Raw genomic sequence first — 24,035 nt, 5'->3', positions numbered from 1 at the left:
GACAGTTTGAGTAATATATATGAACACTAAATCAGCAAATTATCGAACAGAGTTTATAGAGTGAAATATAATGCATAATAAAGCATAATGACGAAAGTTTAAAAAGTGGTCTTTTTCTTTTTAAACACAGGAAGCAGGACAGTTTTGTGTGTAACACAATGCGGAAGCAACTCGTCGAACAGCCGTTGTTAACTCTTACAGACGTCAAAGGAATTAAACACTATATAAATACACATACATATATTACAAGTTATTTATGTATGATACATTTATCAATTTATGAAAAACATTTATTTTTTGAAAATGTGATTAATTTGTTCCGCTTACGGTAGCGTCTCGTGTACTTCCGCGTACAATATACCCCCCCCCCCCCCCCCACCTACATCACTCCGCGCACTTCACTTTACTGACACACGACAACTTTCCAACAGGAAACCTTACTTTGACGATACCGCCTGACGTTTTTCTGCCTCTTTGCTGGTGAGTAAAGCTTTCAAACGTTACCCCCCCCACGTACTGCATGGCCACAAAGCGAGGGACTTTGTAAAGTGTCTAATAAAAAAAACAGCAAAGTAGCGGCGGAGCACTACTTTTTTTTTTTTTTTTTTACAAACCGTCAATTACATGCCAAATCGACCGCAACTAACTATGTCGCCTAATCACTTGTCTTTTAATTATTTAATTATGTAGTGGAATACTTTCGATTTGCGTGACGGTGGGGGTTGTGTGTGATTAAAACAACTCCTGCGTTTGTTTGAGTGCAAAGATCGTGTTGCTTTTGAGGTCTCGACAAAAAAATCGGAAAAAGCAGAGTTGCTTACACTACATTTACACACGTATGTAAGCTGTGTTGTTTACATGCCGTGACAGCTCGTCATTATTTATAGGATGTATTGCAACATGTAAACTGCCCCCACTATCATACAAACCCCGTTTCCATATGAGTTGGGAAATTGTGTTAGATGTAAATATAGTTGTGTGTGATTAAAACAACTCCTGCGTTTGTTTGAGTGCAAAGATCGTGTTGCTTTTGAGGTCTCGACAAAAAAATCGGAAATAACAGAGTTGCTTACACTACATTTACACACGTATGTAAGCTGTGTTGTTTACATGCCGTGACAGCTCGTCATTATTTATAGGATGTATTGCAACATGTAAACTGCCCCCACTATCATACAAACCCCGTTTCCATATGAGTTGGGAAATTGTGTTAGATGTAAATATAAACGGAATACAATGGTTTGCAAATCCTTTTCAACCCATATTCAGTTGAATATGCTACAAAGACAACATATTTGATGTTCAAACTCATAAACTTTTTTTTTTTTTAGCAAATAATCATTAACTTTAGAATTTGATGCCAGCAACACGTGACAAAGAAGTTGGGAAAGGTGGCAATAAATACTGATAAAGTTGAGGAATGCTCATCAAACACTTATTTGGAACATCCCACAGGTGAACAGGCAGATTGGGAACAGGTGGGTGCCATGATTGAGTATAAAAGTAGATTCCATGAAATGCTCAGTCATTCACAAACAAGGATGGGGCGAGGGTCACCACTTTGTCAACAAATGCGTGAGCAAATTGTTGAACAGTTTAAGAAAAACCTTTCTCAACCAGCTATTGCAAGGAATTTAGGGATTTCACCATCTACGGTCCGTAATATCATCAAAGGGTTCAGAGAATCTGGAGAAATCACTGCACGTAAGCAGCTAAGCCTGTGATCTTCCATCCCTCAGGCTGTACTGCATCAACAAGCGACTTCAGTGTGTAAAGGATATCACCACATGGGCTCAGGAACACTTCAGAAACCCACTGTCAGTAACTACAGTTGGTCGCTACATCTGTAAGTGCAAGTTAAAACTCTCCTATGCAAGGTGAAAACCGTTTATCAACAACACCCAGAAATGCCGTCGACTTCGCTGGGCCTGAGCTCATCTAAGATGGACTGATACAAAGTGAAAAAGTGTTCTGTGGTCTGACGAGTCCACATTTCAAATTGTTTTTGGAAACTGTGGACGCCGTGTCCTCCGGACCAAAGAGGAAAAGAACCATCCGGATTGTTCTAGGCGCAAAGTTGGAAAGCCAGCATCTGTGATGGTATGGGGGTGTATTAGTGCCTAAGACATGGGTAACTTACACATCTGTGAAGGCGCCATTAATACTGAAAGGTACATTCAAGCAACGTTACCATGGACACCCCTGCTTATTTCAGTAAGACAATGCCAAGCCACGTGTTACATCAACGTGGCTTCATAGTAAAAGAGTGCGGGTACTAGACTGGCCTGCCTGTAGTCCAGACCTGTCTCCCATTGAAAATGTGTGGCGCATTATGAAGCCTAAAATACCACAACGGAGACCCCCGGACTGTTGAACAACTTAAGCTGTAAAAATCAAAATGTGTCTCCTCAGTTCCCAAACGTTTACTGAGTGTTAAAAGGAAAGGCCATGTAACACAGTGGTGAACATGCCCTTTCCCAACTACTTTGGCACGTGTTGCAGCCATGAAATTCTAAGTTAATTATTATTTGCAAAAAAAAAAAAAAAGTTAATGAGTTTGAACATCAAATATGTTGTCTTTGTAGTGCATTCAATTGAATATGGGTTGAAAAGGATTTGCAAATCATTGTATTCCGTTTATATTTACATCTAACACAATTTCCCAACTCATATGGAAACGAGGTTTGTAGTTAAAGATGCAGACGTGATCAATAAGTAGTGTCTGTGTGTTATTGATTGGGGAGGTTTTTTTTTCCGCCTGTGTGTGTTTCCTCTCCCAGGAAGCTACAGTGCACAATTAAGTTAGTAGAGATCATTTTAAAATGTTTAAATAATTTATATGATAATAATGAAATAATGTATGATAGTCTAGATATTTTTCCTTTATTATTATTAATTTATTTATTTTATATCAGAGTGTATGTGATTGTGTTTTTATTTTGTGTACAATGAATATCCCTGTAGATCAGGGTTGTCCAACCGCATACTGAAAAATGAAATCATTTTCTACATAAAAAAAAATGCTTAAACCAACTCAATGCATACCTGTATCTGATTAGTTATGTAGAAAAATACTGTATTTACATTGTTGTTGTTTTTATGTCTTAACATGTGTTTATGTGCTATAGTGGCTAGACATATTTTTTTCCTGGCCCCAAACTGAGCTCCATAGAAGCTCAGTCTGAGATCAACTTTTTTTCTTATTCAACCTCCCCCCCATGTTTTAAAAACATTCCCCACCTTTATGGGTTGCACAAGCGGCGACCCATCAGCGTTTCTGTTTCGTCAACTCCGTAATGTACGTTTGCTCTGGAACGGGTCTGAGCTGAAAATGTAATTTCGTTGTACTTTTTGAGTGCAATGACAAAATCAATCTATTAATCTTTAGTGCAGGTTTCTGTGGTTCGTCCGTTATACAGTGCTCAATACCGGGGTAGAGCGGAATATACTCTTACAACATACTTGCCAACCCTCCCGAATTTTCCGGGAGACTCCCGAAATTCAGCGCCTCTCCCGAAAACCTCCCGGGACAAATATTCTCCCGAAAATCTCCCGATTTTCAGCCGGAGCTGGAGGCCACGCCCCCTCCAGCTCCATGCGGACCTGAGTGAGGACAGCCTTTTTTCACAACGGGAGGACAACAGGGTGACAAGAAATAAATCATCCAGACTAGAGATAAATTGTATTATTATGTTTATCTTACCTAAAAATAAATATATTTATTAATTAAAAAAAAAAAACGAAATAAATATTTACTATATTTTGCTAAAAACATCCAAATTAATTGTATTTTTTTTTGTATTTTTTCTCACTCCTTATTACATCCAGGCATTAGAATTATACATTAAAATAAACATGTTTGAAATAATTAATTTTAAATGATCATAATAATTCATTTAAAATGACCATATTTAATTATTAAAATAATTGCTTGTTTATCAACAACTTTAGCATTTTATTCATTACATTTTGAAGCTCTCAGAAGCCAAGTTATGTTATATTCCTTAAGATTTATTTATGCAAGTTTGAAGTATCAATTATCTAAACACAGTTTTGTTTGCATATTTTCAGGATGTAGAAATATATATATATATATATATATATATATATATATATATATATGTGTATGAAATACTTGACTTGGTGAATTCTAGCTGTCAATATACTCCTCCCCTCTTAACCACGCCCTGCCCCACCCCCGACCACGCCCCCACCCCCCCACCTCCCGAAATCGGAGGTCTCAAGGTTGGCAAGTATGTCTTACAAGCCTGTTTCCGTGCGAAACAGGCTTGTAGGGATGAAATAGCCTCTGTGTTTTTCCCTGACCTAACGCATCTATCTATCTTTTCATTAATAATTAATTCATTTAATTTTCCGAACATGTCGAAGGCCAAAAAAAAATATTTGCGGAACGAAAATGGCCTCCGAGCCACATTTCGGAGAAAATGGTAAATTATATTAACATTAGGGCTGCAACAGCTAATCGATTAAAATCGATTATAAAAATAGTTGGCGATTAATTTAGTCATCGATTCGTTGGATCTATGCTATGCGCATGCGCAGAGGCTTTTAAAAAAAAAATTGTAATAATTTTTTTTTTTTTTATAAACCTTTATTTATAAACTGCAACATGTACAAACAGCTGAGAAACAATAATCAAAATAAGTATGGTGCCAGTATGCTGGTTTTTTTCAATAAAATACTGGAAAGGATAGATATACGTTTGTCTCTTTTATCCGATTATTAATCGATTAATCAAAGTAATAATCGACAGATTAATCGATTATCAAATTAATCGTTAGTTGCAGCACTAATTAACATCAATCAATCAATGTTTATTTATATAGCCCCAAATCACAAGTGTCTCAAAGGGCTGCACAAGCCACAACGACATCCTCGGTACAGAGCCCACAATAATCATGGCACTGACATAATTTGTGATCATTTAGATTTTTTTAAAATTATATTTTGATTATATTAGGACATGTGAGCTCTGTCAAATCACTCATCATTTGCTCTCAAAGGTGGAGTAGAGTGAGCCACACACATTTGAACAAGTGCAGACTTGTATGGAAGCCTAAAGGCCACCTTGTCTTCCGTTTAAAAGGAATGTTGCCTCGTTTAATGGCACTTCTCTTTCTCTCGTTACCTCGTCGTTGTAATAACGGGGGTCCGCGTGGTAAACTGGCCCACCGTTGGCGTAAACAGCCATTCTGTATGAGAGGTATCAACCCTGTTAGCGTGGAACAGCCAGAGGGTATCCCGAGGCGCTTCGTTTGCAGGCGAGCTAATAATAATTTATTATAGTCGGGGCTCGGACTTCAAAGCTGGCGCAGGTATTCTTCTCTGGCTTGATGCGGGAGTGATGAACAGGCAGAAGATAAGCAGAGACAGACCTCTTCTTCTCGTCTTTGAGGTCTGCTGATGACTCCTGCATGAGCTGAGTGTAAAATGGGGTGAAATGCATTGTTTTGTTGAATAACGAGCATTAGTGCTGTGTCTTCTGAGGTTCTTTTTGTGTTTAGACATGTTTGCTGGGATGGATTAAAGCCGCTCACGGATTACAAATCAAAAACTGTGCAGTTGAATCTCTAAAGCAGACTTCCGGGAGGGGAAAATATGCCCTTAAAAATGGTGCAAACCTCATGCGTAAGGTTTTCGTAGCCCCCAGTGTACTTCACAGGAGCTCATTTCAGTGTTTTCATTACCGTTTTCTGGCTTTTTAGCTTTCTCCGTCCCTGTCTCGTCACCTGTCCGTCTCACTGGTGGAAAAGCAGCAACATGGAAAGACTTACTCCAGTCTAGCTCACCCAGTCTTGAGGCGTAGGATTGGGAAAAGCTGATGCGACAAGAGAATAAAGTCATTCATTGGAGAAGGCTGGGGGGGGGGGGGTTCTGATGTTTACTCTTGTGTGGGTGTGAGTTGGGGTGAAAGGTCTCACTCAGAGGCCACTTTGCTGTGGACACTTGGAAATGATAGCAGCAGCCATGTACTGGCGCTAGTAAGTAGAGAATGCAGTTCCTCGGGAAGTCATGTGTAAATGCATATTGTAATAATTGTAAATGGGCAGGCTGTGTAATATGTGGACGTGTTGAACATGGCAGCTGCACAAGGTTGAACTGTTGGGTCGAAACGTGTGCAAAAACTGGGCAGAAATGATGAAAGTGCTTTGAGGCAATGCCCTGGCATCATTTCCACCTCATTGCTTTTTCTGTCCTTCATTTTGCCTTTGATGTTGCTGCCGAGAAAGTCTGTATATTTCAGAAAACAACATTTGAGAATCACGCAGAACGTGCATCGGAATGAGCAGACCATTCTAAGCACGGTATCCGCGGGGTCTTAAAAGGTCTAAAATCCAATAATTACAATTGAATGTTTTAAATTCTATCAATATCTCATAAAAAGACTCAAAGGGGACCTATTGGGCAAAAACAACTTTTCTTACCCATTAGTACCAGTTTTTGTGCACAATTGAACTTTGGGTTAGGAACTCAATTGGTTCTTAAACATGGTTTGTAAATCAAAAAGTTTGTATAGCGAAGCATAGTTCTCCATAAGAAACAATGCAAACATAATTGGTTCAACCCTTGACAAAAGGCCCTATTTGAGTTTAGGAATGCACACTTTGAAAACACAATAAAATCTTTTTATATATTTATGTACCGTATCTTTTCATTTAATTTTCTCAAAATTCAACAGTGAGCCTTATAACCCGGTGCGCCTAATGTACGGAATAATTCTGGTTGTGCTTACCGACCTCGAAGCTATTTTATTTGGTACATGGTGTCATCATAAGTGTGACCAGTAGATGGCAGTCACACATAAGAGATACATGTAGACTGCAATATGATGGCAGTCACACATAAGAGATACATGTAGACTGCAATATGTCTCAAGTAAACAACACGAAAATGTTATATGTTCCATGTGTATATATATATGTATATATATGTATATGTATGTATATACATATGTATGTGTATATATATGTATATATGTATGTATGTATGTATGTATGTATATATATATATATGTATATATGTGTGTGTGTGTGTATATATATATATAAATGATAAATGGTAATATATATGATAAATGGTAATATATATGATAATATATATATATATATATATATATATATATATATATATATATATATATATATATATATTAGGGATGTCCGATAATGGCTTTTTGCCGATATTCCGATATTGTCCAACTCTTTAATTACAGATACCAATATCAATCGATACCGATATATACAGTCGTGGAATTAACACATTATTATGCCTAATTTGGACAACCAGGTATGGTGAATATAAGGTACTTTAAAAAAAAAAATTATAAAATAAAATAAGATAAATAAATTAAAAACATTTTCTTGAATAAAAAAGAAAGTAAAACAATATAAAAACATTTACATAGAAACTAGTAATTAATGAAAATTAGTAAAATTAAGTGTTAAAGGTTAGTACTATTAGTGGACCAGCATGTGTGCCTACGGACTGTATCCCTTGCAGACTGTATTGATATATATTGATATATAATGTAGGAACCACAATATTAATAACAGAAAGAAACAACCCTTTTGTGTGAATGAGGGAGGGAGGTTTTTTGGGTTGGTGCACTAATTGTAAGTGTATATTGTGTTTGTTATGTTGATTTAATAAAAAATATTAAATAAAAACACTATTTTATAATGTTAAAACAAACTTACACAGCATTTATTAGGTAGTAATTAGGGATGTTACAGTATTGTAAACACTGCGGTTCAAATCATTAATAAGTTTGTCGGATAGCAATGATATTGATATCTGACCCCAGGAGATCGATATTATTTCCCTCTAAGTTCCCTCCCCCGTCGTGGAAATGCACAACTTTTGTGTGCTGGTGCCGATTGCAAAAATTTACCTTTTAGACTTTTCCCCCACAATAAAATGAAGTCCAGACCCACAAACAGCTGACTATAAATAAACCACAGCATGGCCCATATGCTAACGGTCTTTGTGTTTGGCCTCAGCAATTAGCGCTACACACACACACACGGAAGTAGGTAGTTGAACTGCCAGTCGATTGCTCCTGGCCTATCGCATGTTTCCATGCAGCCGCTGACCTCTATGTAGGCAGAGAAGAGGGGGTTGGAGTGCAGTTGAGTGGGGCGCTCCATGAGTGGGAGCAGGGGAGAGAAAATGAGGCTGCATTAAGTCGATTTTATTTATTTTCTTACATTTCCGTTCCGACTCATAGAAAACATTTGGAAAGCGGTGTGAAAGTGAAGAGAAATTTAGTAGCCGAAAAAGAGTAATACATCTCATGTAATGCTTACACCAATCCAACATTTGTTTTTTAAGGAGGGGAAAAAACAAGGCCTAATCTTATTTTAGCCGCTAAGGTAATGCTCGATAAATGACATAATTGGCCCTTGTCTGACTGCCATGAATGCATCACTGTGGTGGCCAGCCTCCTCCCTCCCTGGCCTGCACAAGAACCCACTTTGTGTGTTAACACTGAAGGTGGCGGAGGTTAAAAGACGCTGCATTTACAATGGTAATATTCCTTTTTCGTTGTTCTGAACTCCTGTTTCCACACCAGTGTGTTGTACTGAGCAGATTAATGGTGGTGCTTGCAGGGGTAGACCAGGCTGCTGGATGTGAACCGCTCATGATGACTTTAAATGCAGTTAATCAAAGAATCAAACAACACCAGTGCAGTTGCCTTATCTTTGGAGGATAACTCCAAGTCACGACTGACATTAATTTCGCCACCCTCAGCTGGGCATTTAGCACCACATTCGGTCTTTCTGTTTATTTGCACATGAGCTTGCAACCACAAGTGGAACAGGAAAAGATTGACTGTGATTGGCTGTTGTCACGGACATTTCCGTCATGTTTTGACAGCCATTGCGGGCGCTGTTCTGTCATTTGCAGCTTTCCCCCCCAAAAGTGATAGTTTATGTAGAGATAAGACCGCATTATAAGCTACACTATTCACTAGGGGTGTAAAAAAAAAAAAAGATTTTCAACTGAATCACGATTCTTACTTGTTACGATTTTTAATTGATTTAAAAAAATCTAATCGATTTAAAACAAATACTGTATATATATATGTATCTATGCATGTATATGTGTGTGTGTATATATGTATGTATATATATATATATATATATATATATATATATATATATATATATATATATATATATATATATATATATATTAAGGCTGAAACGACGCGTCGACGTAGTCGACGTCATCGGTTACGTAAATACGTCGACGCCGTTTTTGTGCGTCGGCGCGTCGCATATTTACGTCACACTACTTTACTGTCATGGCGGAGCGCAAAGCAGACGATGCGAGCGAGGGGAAAAAAGCACGCCAAAAGTCGTCAAAAGTGTGGGAGTATTTCAATAAACGGCCTAATAATGTTGTTGTATGCACACTGTGTCGAGCGGAAATGGCCTATCATAGCAGCACAACGGCTATGAACGAACATTTGAAAAGAAAACCCCCGACAGCGTTCTTGCCATCACCATCAACAAGTCAATCGTCCGCGTGCGTATACGTTGTCATTATTACACAAAAACATGAATGTGTCATTTGTATCTGCGTTGTAAATTCATAAACTAAAGCACCGTTTCGCTCTGAGAGGCGCGTTTGGCGTGCCTGTTCAGTGTTTACAAAGACGCGCTCCTCTTTAACGCTGTGGAGAGGCGGCGGCGGCGAGCGAGCGGCGAGGCGGGGCGCGCCGGGAGCGACGCCGCAATCGTGCCCAGGTGCGCGATCCGCGCAGTTGGAAGAGAAAAGACTTTGTGTAAAATGAAAAGATTGTAAACCTGGCAAAGCCGTCTGGCGTTCAGTCTGTCGGTCCTGAAAGAACCCCACGGCACAAGACGTGTCACAAACGCTAACGTTAGTTAGTTGTGCAAATACCTTTTACAACATTAACAGTTACATATACTATGTACAAACCAACAATTAACTTTCACTTTAATCATACTATCATTGTTGTGTTATTAAGCAAAATAAGCAATACTTTTACTTTTGTTGAAATGTTTACACTGTACACTTTTTTGTATTGGATGTTTAGCTTTATTTTTGCACATTTTAGCAAATAAGCAATACTTTTACTTTTGTTGAAATGTTTACACTTGTTACAGAATATTTCCGTTTTGCACTTTTTTGTATTGGATGTTTATCTTTATTTTTGCACATTTTAAAGCAAAATAAGCAATACTTTTACTTTTGAAATGCTTATACTATTCCAGAATATTAAGATTTGCACTGGATGTTTACTTTTATATTTGCACATTAAAAAGCAAATAAGCTACTTTTAATTTTGTTAAATGTTAAAAGTTTTAAATGTTTACATTGTTACAGAATATTTTGTCATGTTGTTGTCAATGTTGACTGACTAGTGGCCATACTTTTTTTTTTGTAAATAAAAGCCATGCCTTTTGAAAAAACTGGCCTACATTTATTTTTTCCTCTTCATTTAAAAAAAAAAAAAAAAATCGGTAAAAGGAAAAATAATCTATAGATTAATCGAAAAAAATAATCTATAGATTAACCGATTAATCGAAAAAATAATCTATAGATTAATCGATAGAAAAATCATCGTTAGCTGCAGCCCTAATATATATAGCTCTCTGTCTCTGTCTCTCTCTCTCTCTCTCTCTTTATATATATATATATATATATATATATATATATATATATATATATATATATATGTATGTATATATTAGAGATGTCCGATAATGGCTTTTTTGCCGATTTCCGATATTGTCCAACTCTTAATTACCGATTCCGATATCAACCGATACCGATATATACAGTCGTGGAATTAACACATTGTTATGCCTAATTTTGTTGTGATGCCCCGCTGGATGCATTAAACAATGTAACAAGGTTTTCCAAAATAAATCAACTCAAGTTATGGAAAAAAAAAATGCCAACATGGCACTGCCATATTTATTATTGAAGTCACAAAGTGCATTATTTTTTTCAATATGCCTCAAAACAGCAGCTTGGAATTTGGGACATGCTCTCCCTGAGAGAGCATGAGGAGGTTGGGGGGGTAGCGGGGGGTGTATATTGTAGCGTCCCGGAAGAGTTAGTGCTGCAGGGTGTTCTGGGTATTTGTTCTGTTGTGTTTATGTTGTGTTACGGTGCGGATGTTCTCCCGAAATGTGTTTGGTGTGGGTTCACAGTGTGGCGCATATTTGTAACAGTGTTAAAGTTGTTTATACGGCCACCCTCAGTGTGACCTGTATGGCTGTTGACCAAGTATGCATTGCGTTCACTTGTGTGTGTGAACAGCCGTAGATATTATGTGGTTGGGCATATATAATTTTATATATATATATATATATATATATATATATATATATATATATATATATAGGGTTAGGGTTTACCCTAACCCTATCCCATATCTGCTGTACAGACGTACTTTAGAAAAGAAAAGTGTTGGATACTTCTCTTATTGCTTTATTTGTATTTGACTCAGCACCCCCCGCCACCCCAAAAGGGACAAGCGGTAGAAGATGGATGGATGGATGGAAACATTTGGGTAGAATTTTATGAAACAAAACCAGTTTTCTTTTAAGTAATAAAAACATTTATCAGAGCTGTTTCACTATTTTATGGAGGAATGCAGTTAATCATATAACTGGCACCTACTGGTACTAAAAATTCACAGTCCTACTGTTCACAGAATGTGGTATGGTGTTTTTAATGTTTTACCGTTTCACGTGGTCTTGAGCAACGTCAAATTGGATACGTAGGATAATTTTCCACAGAAACCCTATCATCTACTGTAATTTCTCATCTGGCAACACTGTGCCATTTATACAGTAGCTCATCTTCCCATAGTCTTCTGTAGACTAGTTGAATGAACAGCGCCTCTGCTGGTCACAGCCAAGTAGTGCACTCCATTTTGCCAGGCCTACGTCCATGACTGTTGTTTGCTGGCTGTCAGAGCTGCAGCAGCAGCGGCAGTGAGATTTCTGGGATAACTTTGCCCTTTGTGTGCTGCTTACGCTGCTGTCATGTTGCCCTTTTACCTCGCTGAACCAACAGCATGCATTGGTTTGACTGACGTCCAGCTGCCGTGTACACAATCCTCCTACCCCTGTGAGGGACACGATAGCTATAGTAGTAGTTGTAGTCGTCATTATTTTAGTGCAAAATTGTGTTGTCGGCACAAGAAAAGTGACTTTTTAAAGGATTGAAGTGCTAAATTTCAGCTTGGTTGTAAGCATCAACTGCCAGACCTAGATAACATAGTAGCTAGGACATAGCACAGTAGATAAACCTGCTCCGTGGACACGCCCACCACTCTTTCGAGCAAAAAAAAAAGTCAGCTTTGCTAAACATCTTAAAATAGAGATGGGAACTCTCAGCTACAGTAGATGGTTGCTGTAAATTTGAGCATTTAGTTGATCTTTGGGTAGTCTGTTTACCGAGCACAGGCCTGGGCAATTATTTTTGTGTTGAAGGTGTGCTGGAAAATGCGGAACGGAAATTATAGGGAGCAGCAGAAAAGTGGAATGTACTATTTAAATAGGTGCGTTGGGAAACACGGAGCGGAGTTTTTTTTTTAACTGGATCTGGATCGGCATTTTCCCATGCCTTGCCGATACGCATTTTTTTGCAAATATCGGCGGCCGATCCGATCCAAATATCGGATCGGGACATCCCTAGTCTGGGGGCCGATATATCTAGTTTTAGGAACACTAATACAAATCCTCACAATAATGTCTGATTAAATGCTAAAAGCGTTATGACAGGCCGCCTTAAACGGAGTGGAATTTAAAAATTTTTTACTGAATGAGACACCCAGAATGTAATTAACTATGAATGATAAAACACTGAATATTGACAACATATGAATATCACACCCCCTTTCGATCATACTTTACAATCAAGTGAAACACAACAAAAATGCAATAAAACAGCGAAATATGAATGCGAAGGATAAAATAAAAAACGCCTACTATTTGATATATCTGATACATCACCAAGCTTTAAAACGTTATTGTCCCTGACACCCGCATTTCAGGCTGGCCCTTTTTGTGGAAACGCTCCCCACCCACACTGCCTGGTGCCTCGTCTGAGCTGCTGTGACTTAGATTACCATAGTAACTCATTAGATTACCATAGTAACTCACTAGATTACCGTAGTAACTCATTAGATTACCATAGTAACTAGTATATCATGTAAAAGGGCAGATTCCAACCATTGAAATACTTTGTATAGTTCAAGACTTACGGTCATTAGAAAACATCACTGCACATCATAATGGCAGCTACACTTTCCATCTTAAAGATCTAAAAAAAATATTTGGTAATGTCCGGCGGGCCAGATTGAAAAGCTTAACGGGCCGCATCGGGCCTTAAAGGGGAACATTATCACAATTTCAGAAGGGTTAAAACCATTAAAAATCAGTTCCCAGTAGCTTATTTTATTTTTCGAAGTTTTTTTCAAAATTTTACCCATCACGCAATATCCCTAAAAAAAGCTTCAAAGTGCCTGATTTTAACCATCGTTATATACACCCGTCCATTTTCCTGTGACGTCACATAGTGAACACAAACAAACATGGCGGAAAGAACAGCAAGCTATAGCGACATTAGCTCGGATTCAGACTCGGATTTCAGCGGCTTAAGCGATTCAACAGATTACGCATGTATTGAAACGGATGGTTGTAGTGTGGAGGCAGGTAGCGAAAACCAAATTGAAGAAGAAACTGAAGCTATTGAGCCATATCGGTTTGAACCGTATGCAAGCGAAACCCACGAAAACGACACGACAGCCAGCGACACGGGAGAAAGCGAGGACGAATTCGGCGATTGCCTTCTAACCAACGATTGGTATGTGTTTGTTTGGCATTAAAGGAAACTAACAACTATGAACTAGGTTTACAGCATATGAAATACATTTGGCAACAACATGCACTTTGAGAGTGCAAACAGCCCAATTTTCATCAATTAATATATTCTGTAGACATACCCTCATCCGCTCTCTTTTCCTGAAAGCTGATCTGTCCAGTTTTGGAGTTGATGTCAGCAGGCCAGGGAAGCTAGGGTCGATATTCTTCTCTTGATCATCTTCGGTGGCATAAGGGACGGTGTGAGCCAAGACATCCAGGGGGTTTAGCTCGCTCGTCCGCGGGAACAAACTGCCGCCATTGCTTGCCGTGCTAGCGAGGTCCTTTGTCCCTGAATTGCTCACACACTCCGGCAGATTCAATGGGGGTCTGGCGGCAGATTTCTTTGACTTTATGGTTGGAAATGCATCTGCTTTGAGTGTCGCAGGATATCCACACATTCTTGCCGTCTCTGTCGTAGCATAGCTTTCGTCGGTAAAGTGTGCGGAACAAACGAATGACCATTTCGTCGGCTTTCCCCACACCCTTGTATTTTGAACAAATTCCGTCCAATTTCTTGCCACTTTGGCATCTTTGGGCCACTGGTGCAACTTGAATCCGTCCCTGTTTGTGTTGTTACACCCTCCGACAACACACAGACGAAAGTGAGAAAATGGCGGATTGCTTTCCGATGTGACGTCACACGTCATCGCTCCGAGAGCGAATAATAGAAAGGTGTTTAATTTGCCAAAATTCACCCATTTAGAGTTCGGAAATCGGTTAAAAAACAACGGCCATACCGCCCAGCCCTAGTTCAATGATGCCATTTCTGTTTGTCATGTATAATTTTGTCTATTTTGTGTTTATCCTTGAATAAACAGGTCAGTTTCTTGTTACCAACCATTGTGTATTACCGTATTTTCCGCACTATAAGGCGCACCGGATTATTAGCCGCACCTTCTATGAATTACATATTTCATAATTTTGTCCACCAATAAGCCGCCCCGGACTAAAAGCCGCGCCTACGCTGCGCTAAAGTGAATGTCAAAAAAACGCTGCGCTAAAGTGAATGTCAAAAAAACAGTCAGATAGTTCAGTCAAACTTTAATAATATATTGAAAACCAGCGTTCTAACAACTCTGTCCCAAAATGTACGCAAATGTGCAATCACAAACATAGTAAAATTCAAAATGGTGTAGAACAATAGCAACATAATGTTGCTCGAACGTTAATGTCACAACACACAAAATAAACATAGCGCTCACCTTCTGAAGTTATTCTTCATTCGTAAATCCTTCGAATTCTTCGTCTTCGGTGTCCGAATTGAAAAGTTGGGCGAATACGGGATCCAAAATGGCCGGTTCCGTCTCGTCGAAGTCACCGGAGTCAGTGTCGCTGTTGTTGTGCAGCAGTTCTGTGAATCCTGCCTTCCGGAAAGGTCGGACCACAGTTGTGACCGAAACTATCTGCCCAGGCATTTACGATCCACTGGCAGATGTTGGCGTATGTTGTCCGGCGCTATCTGCCCGTCTTAGTGAAGGTGTGTTCGCCTTCGGAGCTGTGTGAAAAAAGCCACCCGGCTTCTTCGCGTAAACTTCCCTTAACCACTCGCTCATCTTTTCTTCATCCATCCATCCCTTCGAGTTAGCTTTTATGATGACGCCGGCTGGAAAGGTCTCTTTTGGATGGGTGGAAGTTAGCATGGCAAGCTAGAACCACAGTGAAGGATGACTTCTCATTCCCTGTGGAGCGAATATTCACCGTACGTGCTCCCGTTCCACAGTGCGGTTCAGTTGCTGTGAAATACGGTAGTAATCCGTGTGCGGATGGAGAGATTGCGTCTTTTTATGAACCGGATCGTTTTGTAGGAGCCATTTTGTGGTCTTTACAGATGTAAACAGGAAATGAAACGTACGGTGATATCCGCGCGTTTTTTCTTCTTCTTCCGGGGGCGGGTGAAGCGCTTCCTGTTCTATGGGGGCGGGTGAAGCGCTTCCTGTTCTATGGGGGCGAGTGCTTTCATTGGCGGTTGCTTGCGTAGAAGAAGAAGCGCTTCCTGTTCTACCGGGAAAAAAGATGGCGGCTGTTTACCGAAGTTGCGAGACCGAAACTTTATGAAAATTAATCGTAATAAAGCGCACCGGGTTATTAGGCGCACTGTCAGCTTTTGAGAAAAATTGTGGTTTTTAGGTGCGCCTTATAGTGCGGAAAATACGGTATTCTAACTCCCCTAATTCAGCTGGCTAGTTGTTATCAAGAGTACTAAAACCCTTTTCAACATGATTCTGACAACTAAGTAGGCTAAATAACTTTAAACTTTAATACATGCTCGGATAGGCCAGTATCGGTCAGTATCGGTATCGGATCGGAAGTGCAAAAACAATATCGGTATCGGATTGGAAGTGCAAAAACCTGGATCGGGACATCCCTATTTGGTACACCTCCGAACCGAACCGTACCCCCCGTACAGAAACGGTTCAATACAAATACACCCTTATTAGATTATTCAAAATAGTTTTAACAATTAATTGGGCAAATAGCATCCAGAGGTTGTTTTTTTTACTGTTATTTGGTTGCTTTATTTAAATGTTTTTAAGCTGCACATGACGGAAAACTACAACCACAATAATGAATACCGTATTTTTCGGAGTATAGGTCGCACCGGAGTATAAGTCGCACCTGCCGAAAATGCATAATAAAAAAGGAAAAAAACATATATAAGTCGCACTGGAGCCCGGCCAAACTATGAAAAAAAAACTGCGACTTATAGTCCGAAAAATACGGTACTTCCGCCAGACATAATTTAATTGCTATTAGTTATACCTACCAGGTCAGCAAAGCCTTCCATTTCTTTTCTAGCAACACTTTGTTTCTGCTGAATCCCCTGGAGCTGACCATGCGCCATCTCACCCTCTGCTCTCTGCTACCACGTTCGCTGAGCCAGAGCAGAACCCTCAAGTCGGCAGACAGGAAACAGCTGCAGCTTTTGAAAGATGTTCTGTTGCTCCTCATTTCTTCCTTGAGCGCGTTGCATTGAAATAAAGCTGCACAGCCGTTACTAGTCAGGTTGCTGTACCCATTTGTAAGCATTTTTTTATTATTGTGCGTCTATCTTCTCAAGGTAGAGTAATAGTCAGTGTGCAGCTTGTACAACAGCATACATTTACTATCCACTGGCGTTACCGCAACCATTATAGTCTAAATTGCTGACAAGTCAAGCATGATGGTAGTAGCATCATGGTTTGGGCTTGCATGAGCGCTCCTAGCATTGTGGAGCTGTGGATCATTCAGGGGAAACATGAAATCCAACACGTGTTATGACATTCTTAGACCAAACCACTCCCTTTTAATCAAGATTATGTGCAATGGACTCGTACACCCCCTACTAGGGTTGTGTGGAATACCGGTACTAATAAAGTACCTTGGTACTAATTAATTACAAAAGGTACTATACTGCCTTTGAAAAATACCGGGACATTTTTTTCATGCTACAATAGTGCGCAGTGGTGACATTGCTGGTAATGAGCCCAGGCGCATGTTAGTCAACACACACGCACACGGCCCTTGCAAGCAGACACAGCATGAAGACAGACGAGGGAGAATGGATGTATTTTGGTTTTAAAACTAACAACGAAAGGTGACGTTAGAAACGCTGACGCTCTGCTCGCGGTGCTTGAAAACATAGCTAGCTATAGCGTCCGTCCACAGTGTTTTAGGTACTTTTAAATGACTAATCCTGGCCTCCATGGCGACAAATAAATTACGGTTCTTGCAAGTATCCTTCCTGCACGAGGAGAAATAGCTAAACATGCTTCACGAAACACCATAGGAGGATACAATATCTCACTGCTAACAACAAGCTAGCGCTCCTGTATGTAAACAAATGGACTGTCACGATACCATAACGATAACCGTTAAGCTAAAAAGCAAACTGGCCGGCATGCATAAAACGGCAATGAAAATCGTAGGGAGGAAAGAATATGAGCCTATACAGAGCATCTATGAGCAGGCAGTTAGGAAAAAAGCTAAGAAAATTATTTCCAACTCACAACACCCACTCTTTCCTGAATATGGAACCCTGCCATCAGGGAGAAGACTCCGGGTCCCACTATGCAAATCTAACCGCCTTAAATTATCATTTGTCCCAGCCTCCATTAAGCTGACCAACAATGTGCAATAGAATTTTAATACATAGGTTAGCACTTTTTTAGCACATAGCACTTTAGCACATAGCACTTTAGAGCTAAGCACTTTAGCACACAGCACTTTATCCATGAGCTCTAGTGCAATGCACATTGGTACTTTATCTTTATCTCCATACTGTAGATTTTATGCCTACATCAAAGTGCCACCTATGTCTATCAAGCTCCATGTTCTGATGTTTAAATGTTAGTTGTATGGTTGTGGTTGTGTCTGTGCTTGTGTTTTTGTTCTGTTGTTTTTGGGTATGTTAAGAAAGCAATGATGCACTGTGCCCAAGACAAATTTCCCCGCGGGGACAATAAAGTTGAACCTTGACCTTGACCTTGACCTTGACACCAAGTACAAGAGCCGTATTTAGTCGATACTACAATGATTATGTCGATGTTTTTTTATTATCACAAAATCTTTTTGTAAACTTTTTATTGTTTAGAAACTCAGGAAATAGGTACCGAGACATAGGAGAACTTTAATTATGACCAATGTACTATGATTGTGTAGACTACTTGGTACTGGACTGATACCCAAAACTTATGTCGGGTATTCAAGCAACTGAAGAATAAGTGCTTATTACATTTGAACAGAAGTGTAGCTAGAGCATGTTAAAACAGAAAGCAAGCAGGTATTAACAGTAAATGAACAAGTAGATTAATAATCAAATTTCTACCGCTTGTCCCTCATAGTTTTGACAAAATAATACAGTGGGAATTGACACAATATGTTACTGCATACGTCAGCGGCTAAATTAGGAGTCTTTGTAAATCGTTTGCTTACTTATTACTAAAAACAAGTTTTCTAGTAGTTTTTCACTGTTATTTAAATGCCAAAATTGTTCATTGATTGCAATAAGAAACTTATTTTTAATGTACGATTTTACAAAACCCAAAACCAGTATAGTCGACATTACGATTTACATGTTGTGTAAATCGTGAATAAAAACAGAATACAATGATTTGCAAATCCTTTTCAACTTATATTCAATTGAATAGACTGCAAAGACAGGATATTTAATGTTCGAACTGAGAAACAACATACCATCACAGATGCTGGCTTTTGAACTTTGCGGCTATAAAAGTCCGAATGGTTCTTTTCCTCTTTGGTCTGGAGGACTTGACGTCCACAGTTTCCAAAAACAGTTTGAAATGTGGACTTGTCAGACCACAGAACACTTTTCCACTTTGCATCAGTCCATCTTAGATGAGCTTGAGCCCAGCAAAGCCGGCGGCGTTTCTGGGTGTTGTTGATAAATGGCTTTCGCTTTGCATAGTAGAGTTTTAACTTGCACTTACAGATGTAGCGACAAACTGTAGTTACTGACAGCGGTTTTCTGAAGTTTTCCTGAGTCCATGTGGTGATATCCTGTACACACTGATGTCGGTTTTTGATGGAGTACTGCCTGAGGAATCGAAGATCATGGGCATTCATTGTTTATTACGCTTACGTGCAGCGATTTCTCCAGATTCTTTGAACCTTTTGATGATATTACGAACTGTAGATGGCGAAATCCCTAAATTCCTTGCAATAGCTCGTTGAGAAATGTTGTTCTTAAACTGTTTGACAATTTGCTCACGCATTTGTTCACAGTGGTGACCCTCACCCCATCCTTGTTTGTGAGTGACTGAGCATTTCATGGAAGCTGCTTTTATACCCAATCATGGCACCCACCTGTTCCCAATTAGCCTGTTCACCTGTGGGATGTTCCAAATAAGTGTTTGATGAGCATTCCTCAAGTTTCGCAGTCTCTTTTGCCACTTGTGCCAGCTTTTTTGAAACATGTTGCAGGCATCACATTCCAAATGTGCTAATATTTGCAAAAAATAACAAAGTTTACCAGTTAAGAATCTTGTCTTTGCAGTCTTTTCAATTGAATATAGGTTGAAAAGGATTTGCAAATCATTGTATTCTGTTTTTATTTACCATTTACACAACATGCCAACTTCACTGGTTTTGGGTTTTGTATGTTAAATTAGCAAATTACGACTTTTTGAATCGTATCGAAGTATCAAAATGCAATATTGATATTGGAACAACCTTACCTCTAACAGAATGGTAATGGTACCACTCATCCCTTTTGTGGTACTCCATGAACCAGGAAGTAGCCTGCAAGCTAACAAATAGATGGACAAACCAACATTAGGCTACTTTCTGGTTCATGGGGAATGACCACTAAATGGGCAGAACCATATGTGTGGTGAAGGTGGAGGGTTGCATTTAGGGCTGGGCGATATGGCCTTTTTTTAATACACAATACACGATATATATCTCAATATTTTGCCTTAGCCTTGAATGAACACTTGATGCATATAATCACAGCAGTATGATGATTCTATGTGTCTACATTACAACATTCTTCTTCATACTGCATTAATATATGCTACTTTTAAACTTTCATGCAGAGAGGGAAATCACAACTAAGTCAATTGACCAAAACTTTATTCATTAAAGAGTTATTAAGCAGTGGCACAGACATTCATGTCATTTCCAAAACAGAAAGTGCAAGATTTTTCCTAGACATTTTAAAACAAGCTATGAGTGCACTTTTGTGCATGATGTCACTAAGATGACATATCAACGTAACTTAATTAAAGTGCACTTTTTGTACAGAACGTCACTACAATAGTTTAAAACTGATAAAGTGCACTTTTGTGCATGATGTCACACAAGCTATTTCAATAAGTGTCAAATAAAAATGAGCTGCATAATAGGAAATCAAATCCTTCACTATGTGGTAGGTTCCTACGGACGTTATCTCCTTCTGTTGTTGACTATTTTTTAGGGCTGAAACGACGCGTCGACGTAGTCGACGTCATCGTTTACGTAAATACGTCGAGGACGTTTTTGTTCGTCGACGCGTCGCATATTTACGTCACACTACCGTCATGGCGGAGCGCAAAGCAGACGATGCGAGCGGTGCGAGCGAGGGGAAAAAAGCACGCCAAAAGTCGTCAAAAGTGTGGGAGTATTTCAATAAACGGCCTAAGAAGAAACGCTACTTTTACTCCGCTACTTTTATCTACATTCAGCTCGCTACTAATTTTTATCGATCTGTTAATGCACGCTTTGTTTGTTTTGGTCTGTCAGACAGACCTTCAAAGTGCCTGCCTTACTGGTGACGTTTCACTTCGTTCCACCAATCAGATGCAGTCACTGGTGACGTTGGACCAATCAAACAGAGCCAGGGGTCACATGACCTGACTTAAACAAGTTGAAACAAGTTATTCGGGTGTTACCATTTAGTGGTCAATTGTACGGAATATGCACTGTACTGTGCAATCTACTAATAAAAGTTCCAATCAATCAATCAATCAAAAGTGTGAAGGAAAAAAGACCGTATTTCAACCGTACACCCCGTCAAAAGCCTAAAGACTGACTGCACAGTTCCTGTCTTCACAATAAAAGTCCCGCTCCATCGCGCCTGCGCTTTCAAAAAAAGAGTCTCCGAAAGCCAGCGCAAACAAGCTAGCAAGCTACGGAGTTTGCCGCCAATGTATTTCTTGTAAAGGGTATAAAAACGAATATGGAAGGTGGACAAATAAGATGCCAAAAAACAACCACTTTCATGTGGTATTAGACAGAAAGGAGGAACTTTTTTTCTCCTCCATTTGAAAACGTGGACGTTTGTCATCACTACTGTCTGATTACAATCAATGCAAGTCATCAGAATCAGGTAATACACCAACTTATATTCTTGTCTTCATGAAAGAAAGGAATCTATATGTTAAACATGCATGTATATTCATTAAAACACCTTTAACATGTAAACAAAAACGGCAAAATAAATAAATATAAATTATATACTGTATATATCAATGTATGTATATGTATATATATATATATATATATATATATATATATATATATATATATATATGATATGTGTGTGTGTATGTTACTCAGTACTTGAGTAGTTTTTTCACAACATACTTTTTACTTTTACTCAAGTAAATATTTGGGTGACTACTCCTTACTTTTACTTGAGTAATAAATCTCTAAAGTAACAGTACTCTTACTTGAGTACAATTTCTGGCTACTCTACCCACCTCTGCTAATAATGTTGTTGTATGCACACTGTGTTGAGCGGAAATGGCCTATCATAGCAGCACAACGGCAGCGTTCTTGCCATCACCATCAACTAGTCAATCGTCCGCGTGAGTATACGTTGTCATCATTACACAAAAACATGAATGTGTCATTTGTATCTGCGTTGTAAATTCATAAACTAAAGCACCGTTTCGCTCTGAGAGGAGAGTTTGGCGTGCCTGTTCAGTGTTTACAAAGACGCGCTCCTCTTTAACGCTAACGTTAATTAGTTGTGCAAATACCTTTTACAACATTAACAGTTACGTATACTATGTACAAACGAATAATTAACTTTCACTTTAATCATACTATCATTGTTGTGTTATTAAGCAAAATAAGCAAAAGTTTTACTTTTGTTGAAATGTTTACACTGTTGTTACAGAATATTTCGTTTTGCACTTTTTGTATTGGATGTTTATCTTTATTTTTGCACATTTTAGCAAATAAGCAATACTTTTACTTTTGTTGAAATGTTTACACTGTTGTTACAGATTGAATTGGATGTTTATCTTTATTTTTGCACATTTTAAAGCAAAATAAGCAATACTTTTACTTTAGAAATGCTTATACTATTGCAGAATATTAAGATTTGCACTGGATGTTTACTTTTATATTTGCACATTAAAAAGCAAATAAGCTACTTTTAATTTTGTTAAATGTTAAAGTTTTAAATGTTTACATTGTTACAGAATATTTTGTCATGTTGTTGTCAATGTTGACTGAGTGGCCATACTTTTTTTTTTGTAAATAAAAGCCATGCCTTTTGAAAAAACTGGCCTACATTTATTTTTTCATCTTCATTTTAAATAAAAAAATAATCGGTAAAAGGAAAAATAATCTATAGATTAATCGAAAAAATAATCTATAGATTAACCGATTAATCGAAAAAATAATCTATAGATTAATCGATAGAAAAATAATCGTTAGCTGCAGCCTTACTATTTTTTTCATACTGTGTTGATGTGGAAATGGTTGCCTCTGCATTTTGTTGGGTGTGGCACCGAACGGAGATGTTTACATGCGGATTTTCAAACACTCTTCATTCTGTAGCGGGGGACTTTTCAAATGATGCTAAAAATTAGCAGTAGTGCTACTTTTTGTAGCAACACTTTTGCCCCACACTTGACAAATTACGGTTGTCTGTTCGACATATTCCCGCTTGAAGCCAAACCACCGCCAGACGATGAACCCTGTGCTGTTTTTCTTGGGAATTCATTCTTCTTCCTTCATTTGTTACCAGATTCGCACCTTCTTTCTCTCGTATTACCACTCGCACCACAGATAATGTTACCATGTCGCTACCTCTCTGCTCCGCGAGGGCGTATGCGTATGTGACGTATGTAAAAAGGAGCGCTTGCTTATGTCTCTGTGAGAAGGAGAGACAAGAAAGAGTGAGAAGAGCCTGTAGTGTAATGCCCGTAGCTAAAAGCAACTGCCTGAGAACGTATACTCGAATATCACGATATAGTCATTTTCTATATCGCACAGAGACAAACCCGCAATATATCAAGTATATTCGATATATCGCCCAGCGCTAGTTGCATTGATGGCATAGTGACGAATGAAAATGAACACCAATGTGCAGATCAGGGGTCACCAACCTTTTTGAAACCAAGAGCTACTTCTTGGGTACTGATTAATACGAAGGGCTACCAGTTTGATACACACTTAAATAAATAAATATATTGTCATTTGGAAGTTACACGTAAGTGTGATTTAAACAAGAATAGCTAAATAAATAAATCTATATATATAAAAAGAAGGGTATTTCTGTCTGTCATTCCGTCGTACATTTTTTTTCCCTTTTGCGGAAGGTTTTTGTAGAGAATAAATGGTGAAAAAACACTGAATTGAACGGTTAAAAGAGGAGAAAAGACGAAAAAA

At 38.7% G+C, this 24,035-nt stretch overlaps 1 protein-coding gene across 1 annotated transcript in view; it reads left to right on the top strand.

The window, feature by feature from the left end:
- Positions 1 to 360: 360 nt before the first annotated feature.
- The window catches only part of arhgef1 (Rho guanine nucleotide exchange factor (GEF) 1), a 156,618-nt gene continuing 132,943 nt past the window's right edge, over positions 361 to 24,035 (top strand). The window contains exon 1 of the mRNA XM_061947230.1: positions 361 to 480. The gene's annotated coding sequence lies outside the window, so the exon portion shown is untranslated. The remainder of the gene's footprint in view (positions 481 to 24,035) is intronic.

This window comes from Nerophis lumbriciformis, linkage group LG04, assembly GCF_033978685.3.
Source record: "Nerophis lumbriciformis linkage group LG04, RoL_Nlum_v2.1, whole genome shotgun sequence".
NCBI classification, from domain to species: domain Eukaryota; kingdom Metazoa; phylum Chordata; class Actinopteri; order Syngnathiformes; family Syngnathidae; genus Nerophis; species Nerophis lumbriciformis.
The sequence above is the reverse complement of the archived record's forward strand: the minus strand, read 5'-3'. Positions and strand labels throughout refer to the sequence as shown.